The following is a 17,483-nucleotide window of genomic DNA, read 5'->3' as shown; positions in this document are numbered from 1 at the left end:
GCAGGGTGTGTGTGTATGTGTGTGTGTGTGTGCAGTTGTGTTGTTGCAGTAATAAATAAGGTGGTGAAGGTAAGCATCTGTGATATAACATTTGAGCAAAGACATGAAAAAGGTGGGGGAGTTAACCAAGCTGGTAGTAACATCTACACAGAAGAAATAACTAAAGTATAGGTGGTCAGATGGGAGGTTGTCCGGCTCACGTTCTAGGAATAGGGAGGGACCAGTGTGGCTGGAGTAGAGCAGTTAAGGGGGAGAGTAGTTAGAGATGCCATCAGAGAGGTAAGTGATATGGATTGTCAGTCCTATAAGGTCTAGAGAGCCATTGTCTTCTACTCTGTGCCAATAGGGAGACAATTGGGGATTTTGAGCAGAAGAGTGATATCAGAATGTGTTAAAAATATCTCTCTGGCTGCCATGCTGAGACTAACTTCTAAAGGGATGGGGGCAGTGGGAGAACTGTTAAGAGGTTATTGCAGTAGCCATGTGAGAGATGATGGCTTGGATCAGGTGGCAGCAGAAAAAGTGGTGAAAAACATTCAGATTCTAAATATATTTTGAAAGTACAGCCAGCAAGATCTGTGGCTGGATCCGATGTAGGCTGTAAAAGAAAGAGAAAAGTCAAAGAGAATGTCAGGGATTTTTATCTGTTGAATGGGAAGTTGGGAGTGCCATTGAGGGTAGAGCAGGTTTGGTAGTGAGAGCAGGAATTCAGATTCGGGCATGTTGTGTGAAGATGTTTATTTTGGCATCCAAGGACATATAAATCTGGAGTTGGAGTTGGAGATATACATTAGGGAGGTCACCAACATATGAGTGGAATTTAGATCTATGATACTGCTGTGATCACCAAGAGAATCAGTGTAGTTAGAGAAGACAACAGGACTAAGGAATGAGCCCTGGGCCATTGCAGCCTTAAAGGGTTGAAGAGAAGAAAAAGGGCCGACAAAGGAGATTAGGATGAAGAAGCCAGTGATACAGGAGGAAAACAGGAGAATGTGGTGTCCTGGAAGCCAGGTGAAGCAAGTGTGTCAAGAAGGAGGGAATGTTCAACTGTGCCGAATGCTGCTGATAGGGCCAGCAACTGGCTCCTGGATTTGGCAACATGGCGGATATTGTTCACATTGTTAAGGGTAGTTTCGGTGGAGTAGTGAGGCAAAAGTCTGACTGAAATGTTTTTTTTCCCCAGCTTGCTTATTTATTTATTTATTTATTTATATATTTATTTTGTTTTTAAATTTTTTTTTAACGTTTTATTTATTTTTGAGACAGGGAGAGACAGAGCATGAACAGGGGAGGGTCAGAGAGAGGGAGTCACAGAGTCTGAAACAGGGTCCAGGCTCTGAGCTGTCAGCACAGAGCCCGACGCGGGGCTCGAACTCATGGACTGTGAGATCATGACCTGAGCTGAAGTCGGCCGCTTAACCGACTGAGCCACCCAGGCGCCCCTATATTTATTTATTTATAGCAAGCTGGGGGAGGGGCAGAGGGAGAGAGAAGAGAGAGAATCCCAAGCAGGCTCTGTGCAGTCAACACAGGTAAATTAAGTTATGACAGCATTAAAAGCATTAAGAGCATGGGCGCCTGGGTGGCTCAGTCAGTTAAGTGTCCAACTCTTGATTCCATCAGGTCATGATCTCATGGTTTGTGGGATCAAAGCCCCACGCTGGGCTCTGTGCTGACAGTGTGGAGGCCTGCTTGAAATTCTTTCTCCCTCTTTCTCTGTCCCTCCCCTTCTTGTGTGCATACGCTCTCTCTCTCTCAAAATAAAAAACATAAAAAGAGTACCAAGAGTGTATTTGAGAATGAGTTCATAAATTTAAAATGAGACCATTCAGCATGACTCTGTTTTTCTCCAGTCACATTCAGTTGTTCGGGGGAGACTGGGCATAGGGAAGAAAGTTGGATTTTAACCAAGACCCTGGTCTTTCAAGTAAGTGTGATAACTCTGAAGAGAGGCAAAGGAGTCAAGGGTATATATAAAGAAACAATGATAAAGATTAGTTATTGAATTTAAGCTTGATATGTATGGGGGATGGTCAAATTAAGGAGTGAGGGACAGTGGAATGGTGGTAGATAAATAAATTAATGGTCCCAATTAGTTTAAGAGCTGATCAGGGGATAGAATCATAGAAGAAGTGAGCTGGATGGATTGGAGGTGGTGGTCAGAGGGTAGAATACATGAAATTAACATAAAAAAGATTTGCATTTATTGTTGATTATGTGGTCTAGGAATATGACCATGGAATTTAAGTCTGTGGTAGAATGGTTGGCATGGAGAAATTTAAGGAATTGAGGGTGTGGGCATGATAATCTACTTGTGTGTCCATAGCTTCAGGAATTAAGATAAGAGCTGTATTAAAGAGTATGATTATGAGCCAGGAACTAGAATCTAGACAAATGTGGAGGATGGCAGAAGCATCACTGGAGTGTGATATATGATGATGTGAGATCTAAGCTGGCATTTTTAGGGAAGAGGGAAAGAGAAGTTTGAAAGAAATAAGGAGCAAACATGACATCTACCTATCCCTAGGCTTGAAGAACTGAGATCTACAACAGGAAAATCAGTCTTCAACTGGGAGTCTCAGGGGATGTTCTCAGGAGAAAGTCAGGTTTGGGTGAGGGAAAAGAGTAGAGAGTTTTCAGAGAATTGTTCGTGAAAATAAGATGTGGCAACCAGCCCCCAAGATGGTACCCGATGATTCTCACCTTCTGGCAAAGAAGCCTTTTTGAAAGTCTTCTGCCTTATTGAATCTGGCTGAGCTGTGTGACCAATAGGATACTGCAGAAATGATGATGTGTACTTTGGGGGGCAAGGTCATAAAAGGCACTGCAGAGTCTGCTTTGCTCTCTTAGACCACTGGCTCTTGGTGAATCCAGCCACCAGCCATGAGGACACTCAAGCAGTCCTGTGCAGAGATCCTTGTGGAGACGAAGAGAGCCCTCCTTCCAACAACTAGAAGCCACTTGCCAGCATATGAGTGAACCACACTGGAAGAGATCTTTCCTTCCCAGAGCTTCAGATGACTGTAGCTCCAGCTGACAACTGACGGCAGCCTCACAAGAGACTCCAAACTAAAACTGTCTATTCAAGACATGATCTAATATCCAATATGGCAAGACTAATGCTATATAATAAGTGATTTTTTGAAGGCTACTAATTTTTAGAGTTGTTTGCTCTGAAGAAAATCTATTGATAACTAATCAAAGGGGGTTTTTGCAAACGAGGGTCATGGATTTCAGAAGGCATAATGGATGGGTTTCAGGACTGGTGGAAAGAAGGGAGAAGGTGCCAGAATGAAGTACGTAGGGGGCTTGAAGGGGATTAATGTGTGGAGATGAGGAGGAATCTGGGAGGTTTTGTGGCGGCTGACATACTGAGGATAAATGCATAAAAGATGGTTATCAAGATGGTGGTGGTGAGAGCGTGTGTATGGTGGTGAAGAGGAAGAGGTTTCTGGAGATCTGTCTTCACCTTTAATGATGGACATAGATGTGCCAGAGTGGTCTTCCTCCCAGGGCCAATAGAAAAGTGTTTTGGATGAGAAAATCCTCAGTAACATGTGCAGTATACGAGAGGGGTCAGCACAAGTCGAAGGCAGAGTTAGGAGGTTCAAGAAAATTGTCTTCCTTCTTCCCCCTCCTCTACTGATACAAACTCCAGGCAGGGGTACATTCAGAGGTGTTTCCCCACATAAGTCTCCTTGCTTTTCTTCTCCTTTAGGTCCTTTAGAAACATTGAGAAGCCAATAGTTTCTACTTGGCAACATATTAAATCATCTGGAAACTTAAAAAAAAAAACAAATAAAAATGAAAAAAAAAAAGTGTCTGGCTTTCCCTCTTCTATGTACTCTAATTGGCTTGGGGTGGGACCAGGCATTGGTCATCTTTTGAAAGTCCCCCAGGTGATTTTGCCGTATAGGGAGGATTGAGAAGCAATGGACAACTTAGAAGTCTTATCTTGCTCAGGGAAATTTGAATGTTAGGAAATCCAAGCTTTAGAGGAAAGGAATGCAGCTCTGACTAGTGCCATTTTGGACATCAACGAGTGAGGAAGTCCTCAGGAATCACACAAACCTGGGTCTTGCATGGCAGTGGGAGAGGAGGTGCTCAAGAAATGTTTGCTGACGGGGTGAATGAATTCACACCAGGTAGATGCCCCTTGCTGTTTGTGTGTAAAGTCCAATCTCTTTCCTTGGAAAAATTGAGCTATGGAGACTTCAGATGATGGGATAGTCTGAGAAGCAAAAGTTCTGTATCACTTGTAGAAGGATGTGTGTGTAGGAGAATGGTTCTGAGTTCATGTGCAGATGAGACATAAATATGTCTTGCATACATATACGACTTTTTCCCCCCAAAGGGTATTGATAATACCATGGTAAATAAAAAACAAAGTTTTCTGGGCACCTGGGTGGCTCAGCTGGTTGAGCGTCAGACTCTTGATTTGGGCTCAGGTCATGATTTCAGGGTTGTGGGATTGAGCCCCATGTTGGGCTCTGCACTGAGCATGAAGCCTGCTTAAGATTCTCTCTCTCTCTCTCTCTCTCTCTCTCTCTCTCTCTCCTCTGCCCCTCTCCTACTCTCTCTCTCTCTAAATTAAAATAAAAAACCCACAAAAAAACAAAACATAAAGTCCCCAAAGTTTTCTTCTCAAACATTGATTTCAACAAAGCCTTTTTTTATTCTGTATTTTCTTGTTTAACAGATAGTGAAATAACAATTATTGTCACATGGGAGGGTTTGTTTTTAAACATTGAAAATCAATCTTTGTATTTAAAAAAGAATGATGTTGTCTCATCCCTCTAGCCTGGAGGGAAGCTGCTTTGGAGGAAAGAAGGACATGCGTGACAGTGAGGGGGAGTTGTGCAGAGGGCCGTTCTGGGTATTCCCAACATATTCCATTTTATTTTGCACTGGAAGAAACTGGAGTTACTATGAGCTCTGAGTGTACAAGTCTGGTGTAAAATAAAGCGTCTTCACCCTGGCCTTCGCAGAGGGTGGCCCAACATCATTCTCAGCTTAAATAAACATAAAGGGAGATGGTCCCAGGGACCTGTTTGGGGCCTGTTCTGGGGTAGGTAGCTTATCCATGGCCCCTCAAGCATAACTAGAGCTCTTATTCCTGGCAAAAGAGATGCTATCTCCCTCTGTCATGATAATTAGCAGTCAGAAGAGTTATCCCTTTCTTTATCAGCTCCAAGGAAGAAAGGGTAAATGATAAAGTAGCATCCTTGCCTAAACTGAATGAATGTAATGGCTACATGCTTATCTTTATAGCGACTCATTGCTTCAAGCTGACCTCTGAATAGAGTATGCACAGGCCACTTGTACATTCTCCATCAAATCATTAAGAGGGAAATGACAACGACCAACCACTGTCTCTGACATTTGCTATGTACAAAAAGCATTAGGAAATATAAAGACCAGGTGGTCATGAGACAGCTAGACATATGCAAGACCGAAAGCATCAGCAGTGACATTCAGCTGCTCAGTTATGCCAGAAAATGGTTAGTGCCCTTTCACTGGAGATTTTAATTCTAATGTAGGCTCAAGACAGGAAACGGCCACCATCATAGAAGGGTGGAATGAATATTTGACTTGGAGTCATAAGTCGTGGTTCTGAGTCACTGCTCTGACAGTTAAAACTTGTTCCTCTTGAGCAAGTCATATGATCCCCCAGAGCCTCAGTTTCCCCATCTGTAAATAGGGAGCCACAAGAATTTCTGCTCTACTATTTTAGTTAGTTGTATGGTTCAAATGACATAATGGGCATGCTAAAATATTTCATAAAATATAAAACATCATGTAGATATTTGTGATTATGATTGAATTAGTTATCAATGACCAAATTTAGTTCAAAAGAGCGTCGTCCAGATTGTGGCTTCACAACCTTTAAGTTCTAGGTTATAGAGCATCTCATATTCTCATCAGCAGTAAATATTTATTGTAGGGCCCAATAGTATCATGGGACTTTAGGTTAAAGGTAAGTGCAAATACATCCATAAAGAAACAGTGGAGAGGAAAATTGCCAAAACTAATCTGGGGAGAGTCAAGTCTCTGGTATTGAGGTGAAAATTTTGACTTTCTGTTAAGGTTGATGATAAAGGGTTTTGAAAAATGGAGGTATTGGAACCCTCAGGAAGCTTGTCACTAGGAGAGAAAAACTGCTCAAATGGTACATGAGCAAGGACCAGCAGGGGCATGATGTGAGAGCCAGCAGGATCTGCCACATGCTGCAAATTGCCACGTGTGTGCACGGAAGTCCCCCGTGCTCTCTGGTAAAGCATGGCATAGATGAGCAAAATTTCCAGGTAAGGTGGGGGAGAGTTAGTGTCTCAGAACGGACGGCTTGCAACCTTTAACGTCTTTAGCACCTTAGCGTGTTGCCAAAATGCTCACACTAGAGGTGACTAGCACCTGTTTTCCCTGCTCCGTACATGAGGTCTTTTGGGTTCCCTGTTTATTAATGTTTATCTTTTGGTTTTCAGTACGCAGACAACAACCTCAGACAAGGCTGCCTTTGCCTCTTGGCTTCCTGAATGGCAATCATGAGCATGAAATTCCATATTCCAATGCTCGGTTCAGGCCTTCAAGACGCACAGCAATTTCTGTTCGTGGCCACAACCACATACCCTGTGCACCTGGGAAGGGAGATCATACAGAGAGATTTATGGCGAGTCAACAATAAATATGTAATTCTCAGCCTTTGGACAGCCAAAACAAGAAGGAAACTTAATGGATATATCACACTCATCTAGCTTTGGAACACTGAGTGACCTCTGTGTACCTAAACCTTCTTCAGCTTTGATCTCCTTTCATTCGTCACCACCTCCTCTAGTCTCCTAATACACCTTGTCTGGGACTGTTTATTTAGCTGAGCCTACTTTTGCCTTTTCTTCCTTCCAATGCTAACTCCAATCTTTTGCCCAATACAACTGCCTTCTTGATGAACGATTCTGGAAAGTAGTGGGTAAAACTTGAAGGAAGCACAATATTGTCTTTGTGTTTCAAGGGTAAACAGGGCACATGCAAAGAACAAAATAATAGAAGCATGATTTTTTTTCTACCTGTGCTAAGTAGAGTGAAAATAGGCCTACCTCATCAACTATTTATTTTTCCCAGTAAAAATACATATGGCCTGACCATATTTCTCCATTTTTCCTAGGATTAGTACAGGATTCTAAATTATAGTGAAAGATTGAAGGAAATAATCGTTGGAAGGACTAAAGCCAGCTGGATAGAAGGAATTTAGGGAGGTGCAGGAATTAGGACTGCAATAATATCGAAACTCCGGGAAACTCAGTGTGAGTGTATGTACTCCTTTGGCCACCCATTTGGAAATGACAGGCCATGCTAAAGCTTTTCTAGAAGTTTCTAAAGGAGAGGTCATTCAGCAGACATTTTCATAATGATTCAGAAGACCTTCAACTTCCAGAGGAATAAAACTTTACAGTGAACAGAGGGTATTATGCAGACGTATCCCACAGAGGAACGGCTGGGCAGATTGGTGTCCATATGAATTCCTTTGGCAAGAGATACAGAAAGTTCTGGATTTGTGAAGTTAAAATCTGGTAACAAATGAGCCTAATGAATCAGAGAAAGGCAAAGTTCAGCTGCCTGTGTATGGGATGTGTCCTTTAACATTGAGTTTTACTATTGACTTCTGACACACCAAAAGTGCAGCTAAGTCAGACTAGGGTTAATTATATCAAAATTCTCTGGTGGGTAAGATAAACCAAAAGATTCATAGTGTCCTTTTTAAAAATTTTATTCTTTCTCTCTGTCTCTCTTGGGTTTATTTGAGTGTATGTAATTCCTTAATGCCAGAATGAACTAATTTTATAGTCTGATAACATTTTTAATATGCAACATTAATTTTTAGAATTTGTACCTTATTACCAGATTTTTAATTTAATTTAACTTAATTTAGTTTAATTTATTATTATTATTTTTTTTTTACACAAAACAGATGATACACAGGGGTATAATAAACTTGGTTGTGTAGGAGTTTACTTAGGACAAAATGAGTCATTCACACCAGTGAAATGGAGTTCCTGCTGCCCCTTTAGTCCCTAACTCCAGTGAAATTAAAAAGTAAAAAAGAATCTGTGCTAACATTTCTTCAGTCATTTAATGTTTTATAATGAACATTGACAGCTTTTAAAGGACCTTGATACAGCAGCACACACATTGCTGTTTGTTTCGTCATGGGTTTGGGATTTTTTGTGCAGAATTTTCACGGTTCTCTGGTTCTCTGGTTTTTAAATAGATTGGTGTGACACTGTAAAACATTTCTTGTTAGTGGGGAAAAACTGGCGTCAATAAGTGTCTAGCAAAAATAGGGGTAAAATCGCTCCCAAATGGAGTTCCTCTTAAAGCCTTGGAGACTAAAGGACTATGTTCTGTGTGGTCTTACTGACACCATGAACTTACTGTGTATCTTTCTCTTTTGCCTACTCTCCTTCCTCACACCCCTCACTATCCCTGACATCACACACGCGCTGAAACCCGATTAGATCTAGGTCTTTCTGATTCTGTCAGATTTAAAAGAAACTCACACAATGCCTCAGATGGCTTCAGAATCCCTGTGTGCTTTTGCTGAAGTATTTGGAGGAAATGACAACCTGGAATTACGTCACATGGCAAACTTTCCCATTACCCACATGGCTACAGTACTGCCCCATCCCCCCCCCCCCGCCCCCAACTCTCTTTTCTCTCTCTTAGTCAGAACCCCACCTCCTCCTGGGTTTGCCAGCTCCTCTGCCCTCCTTCAGTCTTCCAGATCTATTATTCATTGGTCTGCAGCTCTTTCCTTCTTGGCTCTTTTCCTTTATCGAGTACCCCATGTCAGTATAAGGAAAATCCTGGAAGTGAGCAGCAAGCAAGCCATCTCCGGAAACTGGCAGAAGAAGAAAGGTGCTGAATATATTAATATTTTTAGTTCTGTCACATAGACTCAGACACAGTCAAATACAGATTTAGAACTCAGACTCGGCATAAGAAATATTGGTTGCTACCAACCTTTATTCCATTCCTAACACTGTTTCCTCAACATTGCCTGTTTCACATGTTTTGCTATATGCAGTTCCTTGGCAAAAGTCATGAGAAGTGTTCGGAAGGTAGGGTCCTGGCTGACTCTTCCCAGGGTGAAGTCTTAGCCTGACTCTAGGCTGGGGCCTTAGCACAGAGGGAATCTATTGAATGCAGCTCTATGTAGATGCCTACATCCCAGAGGGCAGTTCCAAAGGATGTTGGAAAGGAGTAAGACAATGAGACAGGAAATATGCATGTTTGTGTTCAGAAAGGGAAGACAGGAATTTGTTGATATGAAAGGGAGAGAGCAGAACAAAATTAGAAAGGGTATCACAATTGAAGGGAGGAGCCAGCAGAGATCAAAGGTGCAAGGGAAGAGACAATGAAGATACCCAAGGGGGAAATGGTGGGCAATGGAAGGTGTTAAAATTTCATAACAACATGGTTTTATTCCCTTCAAGGAACTTATCCTATATTATTTAATGGTTGCTATTTGTGAACATGGCTTCTCTTTTCTTCTAAACCCCCTGAGGGTGGGATCCAGGTTTGGTTTGCCCATGTTGTGGGAAATCTTGGGTGCTTCCAGATATCCAATGCACATCCAGAAGAGCATTGGGTAGTCTCGAATGTCTGTAAGAAGACGAGGGAGCCCAGGCGTTGAGAGAACGGAGGATAAAAGACTTAATCAGCAGTTTGGAAATTATAATGACAAGTCTAACTCTAGTTTTGTGGTCTTGATACTTTCTATTTATTTGAGAATGTACTTAAGTATTAAGTGTCATAATCTTGACAATTACTTTATCTCTTATCACACTGACTAAGGCTATTCCTAGCCATATACCATAAGTAAAATAAGATAAGTAAATAAAATAAAACCATTTAAATTACAATAGGAAGCCATGTTCATTGCGGAAAAAATGTGAATAAACTATAATTCCTCTTAGACATATTGACAGCTATAGCTATAGGCATATGTTTATACATTTTGGTACCATGTAGTTACTTGATAAATTATTTTATTTAACAACATAACATGAATATCTTTTCACATCATTAGATTTCAGTGAGATGTCAGAAAATGCGGTTTGAGAGCAAGTTATGTTGGAATAAATCCATACTGTGAATCATTTATTCTGTAACTTGGAAATCAGATGTTTGGAACAAATGGTATCATTAGTCAGAAAAAGACCAAATTCTTCCCAGGAACTTGAATAATCATGAAATATACAGCTCTTCATAATAGAGTTTGGTACAGGAAAAGCCATTTGGATAGCAGGACAAGGATATGATTTCTTTTAATAGCATTTTTGCCATATTCTACAAAGGAACTTAGTCTTGATTAATGAATTAATATTTGTGAAGCATTTCACAATATATTTAATTTTAAAACTATACACTACATCATCCACAAATATCAATTTAGGGCATGGTTTTGCCCTTACTTTTTTTCTACAAAGAAGAAAAAATATGTCCTTCAGGATAAGAAATGTCTAATGTACTTTCTAGTTCTTAGTTTTGAACTCATATGCTACTGAAAAACGGAGATATTCTAGAAAATGATTTAATGTCAGAATTACAATACCTGATTTATTATTCACAGCATAATTTTTTATTAAATACATTTCAATCCTATTATCGTTTTTTAAACTACTTAGCTACAATCAAAATGAAAATGCCCATTTCTTCATCTTTATTCATGCCTTTCACATTCCAGTGCCCTAGAAAGAGGTTTTCTTCATTCGTAAATGAAAAAAATCTGGGTTGCTCATTATATCTGAAAGATAGAAAGGCTAGTGGAAATGCCTGATGAAAAAGCTCTACAACAGCAACCATTTGCTTCATTGTGTTCGCTACCCAAGAATAGGATCTGTTATTTTTGTCTTCACCAAAAACCATTTGGTTCCCTTGCCGGTGTCATTTATTCTCCCTTCCTTTTTCTGAGGGTCTAGAGGGGTTAGTAACCTGAGACTTGAGAACATGCTTTCCACCCCCCACCCCCATGCATCATCATTGGGAAAAGTTTCTCTCCAAAAGTAGCACTAGGCTGGTGCTTTAAAAGGGTGCAGTAAGGAAGCAAAAAGATGTTTTCTTTCTAATGGATGCAAATGGAAATGTAGTATATGTAATGGGCCCTGAGAAGACCTAACCGGTTTGTGACATAAAAATGTATTTCCTCCAAAAATCATGCTTCCTGGAACTTTATTGTCAAATAACAGAAGTCTTGGAAATAAACATGAAAGGTCTGCTACTATTTAAAAAGTTGTGGGTTATTACAAAATATATATGCATTCTGAGATAAGACATAGAGATTTCACAAGGACTATCTTTTGACACAGATTTTGTTTTATTTTTTTACTTGGCATAACAGAGAATTCAACACCCTATTTCATAGATGCCATCTGTTTTTGGTTGACCTTAATTTTCTGGATGACTGCTTTTCTTCAAATATTTTAAGTCATGACTAAATTTCATTTAACGAGAAATGTTTAGGTTAGTTTGTGAACAAGAAATCAGATGTTCCTAATCCAAACATATTTTAACAAACTGATTTGTAATTGTGTTAATGCCAAGACAAAGTCCATTTTTTTATGTGGTCTTTTCAAAGCCAACAACATATAAGGCCATATTTATTTTAATTCTACTTCACTCTGACATTTCATAAAATGGTGGCATGACGTTTATAAGAAAGGCAAATTCTGGCTCGTTAATAATGAAAAACTGATTACAAATTTTTTGAATTCAACCTAAAAGTTAGAATTTATGATAAATTAATTCACATTTCATTTAATAGATTTTATTTTTGATGACAATCCGTACTTTCCAAATTGGTCCGATTATAAACATTACTGGGATGTTTGTTAAAAATACAACCTTCCAGCCCTCTTATTCTAATGTAGTGGATCTGGGGCCCACTTTTAATCATATCCCCATGTTATTCTTAGGATTCAGCAGGGGTAGGAAACACTGGACCAGAGCTGGTTCTCAATCCCTGTGACATATTCAGTTATCTAGGGGAGTTTTTAAATACATCAGTGTTTACCCCCCAAGACCCATTAATGCATACTCTTTGGGGCCTGAGCTTTGGAATACTAAAGTAAAACTTCCATTTCACTAGACATGTAATTCCACACTATACATTGATGGGAAACGGATTACACAATTATGTGAAAGCTTCTCTGTAAACAATAGCTAGAATTCCAAGATAGCTAGAATGTCAGCTCCTTAAGGGTGGGACACATCTATGTCTTGTCACCTCTCTTCCTTTAGCCCCAAGCATGGTGACTTCTACACATATTATGGATGCACAATATCTATTTATTGAGTAAATAATTTGTCGGCTAAAATTGTACTTGTCTTCAAATGATGAGGTCTCGCTAGGAATGAGCTTCAACAAATGGACATAAAATACAGTCCACAAATGGTTAAAATTAATACATGTGGTTGTCGAGAGGGAAGGTAGTTGGTGAAGCCAGGGGAAGACTGATTCCAAGGTATCCAAGGTGAGCCAGAAGGGGCTTTCCCCAAGAAGCCCAGAGTGGGTGCCCATCTCGGTGGCCATTACTGTCTGTTGATCGGTAGCACAGGTAGTAATCACATTTATGAGCCTCTGTCTCCCCTTCTAGGGATGGTGCAGGTAGCAGGCAGGCTTTGGGGACTAGGAGAGCAGAATCCCCTGTCTCCTCTTCTCCCCCATCCATCCTGCACCTGGTCCTTGTCAAAGCACACACTTACTCGAGTGAATTTTGGCCCAGCTCCTCCTGCCCACATCTACTCCCCCTCCTGTTTATCAGCTGCTGCCAGTGTGAGTTTGGCACTCTGAGACTGTCATTTTGTCGTGTGACCATGGTAGCACCTAGTATGGTGCCAACCACATCGTTGCGGCCAATTCTAATACGCAAAGATGATGAAAATAATGGACAAAAGACGATGACCGGGAAAATACCACCCCTTGATAGATGGGGAAAGAAAAGGTTATAATAGAAGACAGTGAGATGGCAGAAGTTTTCAATGTAGTTTTCGTTTCTGCCTTTAATAGAAACGGTCAGATGTGAACACTTGGCTAAAATGAGTCTCAGCTGTGCGGGGAGATTGGCAGGCCAACTAGGACTGGGAAAGAAGTAATTAAAGAGTACCTGGAATGTCTGGGTACGGTTGAATTAGCAGGGCCGGGTGATTGGCAGGGTAATGCAGTGGAAAGAGAATTGGATGAATATTCAGAACACCTGGGTTCTAGGCTCAACTTCCTAATCAAGTGACCTTGGGAAAACAAGGCCTCTGAACCTTGCTCTCCATACCTGTGAAATGGAGATAATATTGTTACCGCATAGGATTGTTCAGAGTACATGAAAAGAATAATGAAGCGCTATTTGGGCCTATGGCATATTCAGCAATTGTAGATGTCATTGCACAGCTGCGACACTTGGCTCTTGAGAAATCTTAAAGGACAAGTCACTGCAAGATCGCAAGCGGAGTATCCATTTCCACTGATACCTGGGAAGCAAGTGGAAAAAAAAATCATCAAGCAATTAAGTAGCAACGATTTAAAAGAACCAACAGGCTGGGAAACAACCCATATACGTAAGAGGATCAAATGGTACTTCGCCATTTTATTAGCCTCCATAATTGAGGAACAGCCCCCAAAGATAAGGAAATGACAGTGGAATCCTGCAAGATTGTCAAGACAATAATGTAAGCTGAGTCGCTCACAACTCCTAGTATCATGCTTATTTTTGGTGTATGTGTGATTATCCTTAGTTATTTGGTAATGTACTGTATTGTATGCCCTTATTAAAAAATGATAATGGATTTCATATAAGGTTGAATCAATTCACCAAGATTTCTTGAGTTGATTTGAGTATGCCATGGAATCTGAAACAGTTGGTATTCTCTCCATTGTCAAAAGCAAAGGAAATCAAGCCATTTGAAATGAATTTCTTATAATGGATGGAATTGGAATAATTCTGTCCTTGTTTTACAAAATGCAAGGTATGGGCGAAAGAGAAGAAATCTCCCATGTCTAGTGATTATGTATAGAGCCGGGTGCCCCAAGAGCACTATTTCTCCGAAAGGTTGCCTGCTAATCACCAATAGCAGAATTATCTGAAGAACTTGTTAAAAATGCAACCCCCAAGTCCCCTTGCAGACTTACTGAATGGGAAGCTTCTGGGTGGAGCTTAGAATGTGGTTTTAGCAAACACCCTGGAGATTCCTATGCTTACTGAAGTTTGAGATCTGCAGAGAAGAGTGATATTATTCAATACCTAATAAACTTTCTTACTGTGAATATGGCTCAAAGAATTGGAAATGCCATTAAATACCCAGATGAGTCTAAATATGAAGGGATGGTTATTATTCTGGAAAATTAAAATATGAATTAATAATTTTGAAAAATTTGGAAGTGAGTCATTCAAACAGAATAAATTTCAATGATGTAAGTAAGGAGATGTATTTGGAAACCAAACAATGGTGTAATAATAGCCATCTCCTTACATTGGGACTTTCCACATGGCCTCCTCAGAGGATCTTCAGTCCTTCCTAGATTTTCCTTTTCCTCCAGGAAAAGAGTACTGTTATCAGGTTAATGAACCAAATATCTATACTCCCTAGGGCTCAGTCATTCCCATCCTAGGTCACACGTTAGATAACCGTGGAACAATTCTCAAAAATACCAATGCCCAGACCCCATTTCCAGTTAAATAAGAAGTTTTACATGTGGGGCCCAGGCACTGATATTTTTAAAATACCTCCACGTCATTCTAGGTTTGTGAACGAGGATTGAGAACCACAGTGTAGGTAAATGCAGGTGGGTACAGAAGATGGGAGGAGAGAAACATTAACACGCTTTCTTACTCAGTTACACTTGTGTACAAAAATAGAAATTTTAAATGTCTAGGCAAGTACATCTGAATGAATAATGTTACTAATCACATTCAGTGTCCAAACTGATTTGGAAATATTCCAAATATTTGGAAATATTTGAAATATTTCTTTGAAATACTCTTACATCCGAACCCTTCTTCTTCAGCTTCATTATCCTTGCCGTATTTCAGGTTTTCATCTTGCACGGGTACAATTTCAGAAGTCCTGAAACTGACCTTTCCGCTTGTTTTGATTATTTGGTTTGTCTGAAGCCTAGGATGGGAGGATGCTTCCCTGGGGGTCAATTCATCCTCCGGAGAGAGGTTTTGTAGATCTGTCAGGAGAGTTCCATAGGCACAACAGATCAGTTACTAATTTTATCTTCTTTATGTTTGAGGGTGGAAACAGGTACCTGAATAAAGAGTTGGCAGGTCATATTGGAAAGGTTTGTGATGCCTAGTTTTGTCCTAACTATGTCTGCAGCAACGTTAGCCTGGTTTCTTCATTATCGAATGGTTGACTGATTGATTGATTATCTGTTCACTCAACAAATTTATATGAAACACCTGAGAAGTTTCTGGCATTTTTACTGGGCGCTGAGTAGAACGCATCATGATAAAACGCCTAATCCTCGTTTCGTGAGCAGTTCATTGTTACTTTTGCTCTCCTTTTGTTGCCCCATTGTTCTTCCCGCCTTTCTTTCCATCTCCCATGTAAACCTGCCTCCAACATTTGTTGAGCCTTTGGTAAGAGTGCAAATGGGGTGTCTATCTACTATGTGTCTATGAGTATTTAAAAACCATAAAACAAAGCCTACAAACTGTTAAAGCAGTTTTTGTCCTCAGACAAATGTACTCTATACTGGTAAAGAAGTACTCCACTTTAGAATTCCAAGGAGTTTTTCTGAGGAGTTTTGGGCTAACATATGGTATTCTGGGAGGGTCTACTCCTGGTACCCTGCACCTGGATCCCTCCTTTTCTTTCCCCACCTCTGGCTCCTCTGGCTCTTGGAGGGGCCTCACATACCTGCAGGTTATGGAATTTGCAGGTCCAAACTCTGCCCAAGTCCATCCCCTTACTCCTGCCAGTCAGCTGCTTCTTGGCCACCCCGGAAGTGTGTATACCATTTTGGTTAGCCCTGGGGATGGGGGGCCCTGGGGGGGAGGTGTAGGTAGGCACAGGAAGTGGCTTAGGGCGATTTGGACAGGGAATTTTAAGGTCTTCCACTCCCAAAGCATGGCCAGGGTAGAGGATGGGTACAGATTTCTGTGGGGCACGTCCCCTCTGTCCCCAAGAGAAGGGGTACGGCTGGAGGGGTGCCAGAGTGAGGACCCCTCTGAACTGTGTATCCTCTAAAGTTGGGGCTCCTCTTACCTGAGTCTGAGGGTCATTCCACTTTTACTTTGCTGCTTATTTTGCTAAGTTGGCATTTATTGTTCACCCCATTAAGTAAAGGCATACTGTGTAGATACGTGTGTTATACAGGAAAGGAGAAATGGGGAAAGATAAAGAAAGCTTGTTCTTTTTCCTCTTCTGTCCCACTTAGTTTCTCCATTAGACACTCTGCCCATCTCTTGGGCCCCCTTGAAGGTGTCCATATCCAATCTTTGCCAGGCAGAGGGAAGGAGGGACAACTAATTTCCTGTCTGTCCTGGTGCTTTAGGACCACAACTGACCAGGACCTGCTAGTGTAGGCTGGGACAGAACAGGCTGAGTGGATTGAAATTACAGCACATTGCACATATGACATGTAAATAGGCTTTATGTTTGACATATAAATCCTAATTGGCGGAATCTTTTGCATCCATTTCAGATTATGCCTTAATAAACGCAAATAAATTCATCTGTGTCAAAATCTAATTTTATTTTACTCTTTCCTTTATGATGAGTAAAGGGAGTTCAGAGACAGCTTCAATACTTGACTTCTGGGCCCAATAATAAATATGCAAATGCATGCTAAAATAGAAATCCAATTTGAAATAATTCAAGTGAAATTACATAGAAAAGGTTAGCTTAAATGGGTGCTTTCTACCTGTCTCTTTTTATTTGGTGCTGTGTAGAGAGTAGAGAATCAAAGCCAAAGACTGTAAATCAAAACACTCTGAACACGCACTTTCGGAACACCTTGGGCTTTCACTGGACTCTTGGGACAGCTGTTAGGGTTATGTTGTGTTCGTCTAGGAAGAAGGATATCTGGTAGTAAACCCCTCTAGGTACACCTGAAATAGGGAGAGATAATGGAGGGAAATACTAGTAAGTACTCCATATAGACAGGTACTTTAAGGAAAGGCAGTTGGCAGTGAAAATCCTTGAAAAATACGCTGTGGGCTTTTGAAGGAGAAAAAGCATGAAAGGAAGTGGCCTTTCAGAAACCAAATCTTAGGCTAAATTGGATAGGAGATTCCCTCCCTGGGACTGTGAGCCTTGATGGCTTAACGTGTATAATTGTACAGGGAAAAAACTTTCTGGGTATTTGTTGCTGAATAATTTAGCTTAATCCTGCTGATTGAATAGTATCTAAACCAACACCAAATTGGCTTTAAATTGTTTCCATATTAAGACCAATGAGAATAATTTTTAAGTTTATTGTGGTT

Source organism: Panthera uncia (genome assembly GCF_023721935.1).
Source record: "Panthera uncia isolate 11264 chromosome C1 unlocalized genomic scaffold, Puncia_PCG_1.0 HiC_scaffold_3, whole genome shotgun sequence".
Classification (NCBI taxonomy): domain Eukaryota; kingdom Metazoa; phylum Chordata; class Mammalia; order Carnivora; family Felidae; genus Panthera; species Panthera uncia.
The sequence above is the reverse complement of the archived record's forward strand: the minus strand, read 5'-3'. Positions refer to the sequence as shown.